The sequence below is a fragment of the Vombatus ursinus genome, unplaced genomic scaffold (genome assembly GCF_900497805.2).
Source record: "Vombatus ursinus unplaced genomic scaffold, bare-nosed wombat genome assembly UNPS02014773.1, whole genome shotgun sequence".
Classification (NCBI taxonomy): domain Eukaryota; kingdom Metazoa; phylum Chordata; class Mammalia; order Diprotodontia; family Vombatidae; genus Vombatus; species Vombatus ursinus.
The window spans coordinates 24538137-24543180 of NW_020954551.1; the positions used below are offsets into that span (position 1 = coordinate 24538137).

General features: G+C 36.8%; 1 pseudogene; it reads left to right on the forward strand.

Annotated features, from left to right (window-relative positions):
• Nucleotides 1-3970: 3970 nt before the first annotated feature.
• LOC114044295 lies at nucleotides 3971-4841 on the forward strand (annotated as a pseudogene).
• The last annotated feature ends 203 nt before the right edge of the window (nucleotides 4842-5044 follow it).

Below are 5044 nucleotides of genomic sequence, written 5' to 3' on the forward strand. Positions count from 1 at the left end.
AGCCAGGACACACAGATGAAGAGGAAGGAAATTCTCGGTGTGGGAGAGTCATTGAAAATGAACAGAGATGTGAAACTGAGAGTCTTACTTAAGGTAAAGCAGGGCAGTCAGTGTCAGTCAAAAGCAAGGAGAAATCCTTCTTCATCACCACCTCCCCAAAAAAAAATTGAATCAAAAACTCCAAGCTTCAGGACAGTATGGTAGAAACTGCTTGGATGTTGAGGAACGCAAACAAAATTGAGAATAAACACATTCTTTCTGCTCTGGAAACTTACATTTAAGTAGACTATAGATCCTATTTTATAAATTACCAGAATTATTGGTTTAATTGGATTGTTTATTTTTGTTTACTTATTTGTATGTTTTCTGATTCTTTGCTAGATATGAAGACTCACTCTGTGAGTGGACCTGGAGTCCTCAAGACCTCAAGTCATATACAATTGGATTTATCCTAAGGCATCAGGCACTCAACAGCTGTGTGACTTAGGAAATTTACTCAACTGCTCTCAGTCACAATTTCAAATGTGTGAATGGGGATAATAACATAAATCACCTCCCAGGATTGTTGTGAACACAAAATTTGATAATATTTGTAAAATATTTTGCAAATCTTAAAGCACTATATAAATGCTAGCTTTTATAATTATAATTATAATAATCATCATATATTGAAATACATATACCTTGATAATTAAATCCTCTTATTAGATCATCTTTATATTCAATAATAACACTAACTTTTGGGGGGATAGATCTTACATGCTATAGTTCAGTTTGTTACCTAAATCTCATTGCTCTGTGCCATTTTCAGATTTGATAAGGATACCATCTATAATTGTATCTGAGTAACTGTTAATAATGTTAAACTGCTTAGTCCTTAAGTGTTTTCTGGTTCATTCCACTAGAGATCTCCTTCCAAATAGCAATAGAATCAATAGTCTTTGAGAACTATCTTTGAGACCTATCATTTAACTAATTTGGAATAGTCAAAATTACATTTGTACCCAATTCATATCTCCCTAAATCTCTCTCTTAACAACAGATTGAGATAATTTATCCAATGTCTTGTTATAAGTAAACTGTGGCATTCCTGAGCTCTGCTAGTTTTAGACACTTAATAAGAAAGAACTACAGTGAATGAGGCATCACCTATTACTGATGAAGCCCTACTGATTCTATGTTCACTTTTCTCTTTCCTTAATCTTCATTAATCATTTCTTTAATAGGGAACTTTACTGTTAAAGACTAATACATTGCCTTATTGTCATATAAAGTCTATTATCTATCTCAGTCTCTGCCTCTCTCTTTCTCTCTGTCTCTGTCTCTCTCAACTGGGACTGTGTTAGCCCATCTCCAGACTTATCTCTGATTCTTATGCTCTTTCAAAAGTCAATAACAATAACTTAACATCACATTTCCCATTTCTTCCATTACTCAAGGATATGATCATTCGCCAGTTGACAACTTTATCAGGGCAGGCATGTAGCTATTTCTTATGGGGCTTTTTTTTTATCATTGTTGTTTGGTTGTTTCACTTTTGTATTTACCAGAATAGTGATGTTTTTAGGGTAGGGAATGTCCCTATCTCTACCAATGTGAACTGGAACCTTCTCTACAACTTAGAACCGTTGAAGGTAGCTTGCATCCCATAGAGGCAAATGACTTGTCTAGGATCACACAGCATGATTCAAATGTCACTGGACTTCCTGACTTGAAGGCAAGCTCTCTATCCACTTCGCCCTAAAAGCTGTTGAGGGAAGCAGGCCATAGATCTTTAACGATTTTAAAACGATATTTCTCTTCAAATTATCAGATCAAAATTATGAAGTAGGAACACATAACAGGAGTTTGGTGGGGACCAAATTAAAATTTTACATTTGGCTACTATATTTTACTATGTCTACCTGAGAGAAGAGACATAAACAATAGTCTGAAAACACAATTATGGACTATAGTCATTTTTTGTTGTTTTTGTTGTTGTTGTTTAACTCAGCTTCTATTTAGACAAATGTGCATACTTTTATTTCAGATCTTGTAACAGAGGAGATGACAGCAAAGGGCTACTGGCACTATCAACTATGATGCTCCTCTTCATCTCCTGGCATCAGTCTTCAGCATGACTACATCCTGGAGGGAGTTGGGTGAACCAAGAAAGCAGGCTTTCCGTTGATTTTCATAAGCTGCTATCATTACTTTGAGTCATCCAAAGTGGTCCATCTTCCTGTGAGAGTTTTCTTTGCCTCTCATGGAGATTTATTTGACTTGATTCTATACCCAGGGAATATATCTGCATTCTCCAGAGAGAGTTGCAGCCAGCAGTTATTATTCTAGTTTATCCACAGCTACAGAATTGGTGTTATCAAGGGCCAGGGCATCAATCAATATTTCCAAACTGATTGCACCTGTGATGCAAGCCTGCCCACATGCTGGGTTGTCTGCCACTTGTTTGAACACATGTAAATGAGGCATTCTCCTTCTCCTAGGGCAGCAGCTGCACCAAATAGTCCCTGGGCACCTGAAAACAGGTCATCGATGTTCTGCAAAAGTAAAGTGTTTTGGTTCCAAGATGCAAATGTTAGGCTTGGCATAGTAATGCATCTCTTAGTGGTGATTTCATATTCTGGGTCCTAATTCACTCTATGTTGCTCCCTGAGGGTTTATTTGACTTGTTTGGACCTGTAAGGTGATGAGTCACAGGTAAATCAACTCAGAGAGTATCCATCAAGATAAAGATCACAGGAATTATATGCTAAGATACCTCTAATGTAACTGTAACAACCCAATACAAATTCCTGGTCTATCCCCACTAAAGAGAGTTTGAAGGAATTGTACTCATCTTGCTTGTCTGTAGCTTCAGGAGTGACTTAGTGGAGATAGGAGATATTATCACCTTGGGAAAATCCATGGAGAGAATTGCTTGGCTTTCTTATTAACATACTCTTTCACAGATGTAGCTGAGGAGTTTTTCTTTCTCTTTCTTTCTAAAGGGAGCCTACACAGATAATACAAAATCTTTCTCAGAAGATGCTAAATATGACCAAGTCCTTTTCACAGTTGAAGCTGGGCTGGTGGTGGTGGAGTTAAGGCATAAATTCTTAAACAAACACAGGTTAAAGAAAATCCCAAATTATAAAATGTGCAATTTTTCACCCTTTCACATAGAACTGATTTTTTTTGCACACAATAAATGTAGATAGGATAAAAGAAAGTATCAACTAAGAAAAAAAATCTTGGCATCAATATCTTTAATAAAAGTCTGATTATGTATACACACACACACATATATATATGTGTGTGTGTGTATGTGTGTATGCATATATATTTGACTATATAAAACCAGGAACTATTATTTCTCAGAGACTAAGTGGTCAAATTATGTGAATAAACAATACTCAATAGAAGAATTTCAAACTGTTCAGAAACTTAGGAAAGGCTGCCCTAAATCACTAATAATAAAACAAATTAAACTTAAAATATCTCTGGTGTTTCACTTCATACTCAGCAAATTACCAAAGATGGCACAAAATGAGAAAAAGCCAAAGCTGGAGGGGCTGCCAAAGACAGCAAAAAAAACTGATAACACTGTTGGTAGAAAGATGGCATGACCCCTATCATTCTGCAGTGAAATTTAGGATTATGATAAGATGTATACAAATATGACCTTTGTAAATAAAGAAAAGATCTTATGGCTAGTCATAAATCTCAGGGAATCCAGTGACATAAAAATGGATCTTATATGTACCTATATATCAATAGCACTATTTTGCAAGGAAGCAATATATTGAAAACTAAGTAAATGCCCATCAGTTAGAGACTGTCTACACAAATTGTGGTACATGAATGTTCTATTTCTGGATCATTAGGGAAAAATAAATTTGAACAAATCAGGTAAGCATGGAAAGACTGATCCAGAGAGAAGTGAAAAGAACCAGGAGAGCAGTGTACATAATGATTAAAATGATAGCCTCTGTGTCCGCCGGTAGAGTAAGAAAATGGCTGTGTCACCTACTTATGCTGAACTTGGAAAATCTGCCAGGGATGTGTTTACTAAGGGCTATGGATTTGGCTTAATAAAACTGGATCTGAAAACAAAATCTGAGAATGGACTAGAATTTACAAGTTCAGGTTCAGCAAACACTGAGACTAGCAAAGTTTCCGGTACTTTGGAAACAAAGTACAAATGGTCTGAATATGGCTTGACATTCATAGAAAAATGGAACACAGACAATACATTGGGCACTGAAATTTCTGTTGAGGATCAGCTTGCATGTGGGTTGAAACTGACCTTCAATTCATCCTTCTCACCTAACACTGGGAAAAAAAGTGCTAAGATTAAGTCAGGATACAAGCGGGAACACGTCAATTTTGTCTGTGACATGGATTTTGATATTTCTGGACCTTCAATACGAGGAGCTGTGGTACTTAGCTATGAGGGCTGGTTGGCGGCTACCAGATGAATTTTGAAACTTCCAAATCTCAGGTGACCCAGAGCAACTTTGCTGTTGGCTACAAGACTGATGAATTCCAGCTACACACCAATGTGAATGATGGCACAGAGTTTGGGGGCTCTATGTATCAGAAGGTGAACAAGAATTGGAAACTGCTGTCAACCTAGCCTGGACAGCTGGAAAATCAACACTCATTTTGGAATAGCAGCCAAATATCAGATTGACCCTGATGCCTCTTTCTCTGCTAAATTGAACAATTCTAGCCTGATAGGCTTAGGTTACACCCAGACTCTAAAACCAAGTATCAAACTGACATTATCAGCTTTGCTGGATGGCAAGAATGTCAATGCTGGTGGCCACAAGCTTGATCTAGGACTGGAATTTCAAACATAAAAGAAGTTGCATAATCACTTAATTTTAAAATATTTTGCAGGATAGCTACCTTCAGAAATTAGTGTACCTTTTCATGTTGTATGTCTGGGACGCAAGTATTGCTATGTATCAATCACGTTAGACCTCCAGGTTAAAGATGACGCAGCTTTAAAGTGTTATCCTTTCAGAGATACAGAAGAAACTTGACTCAGAATAAAGGTTCT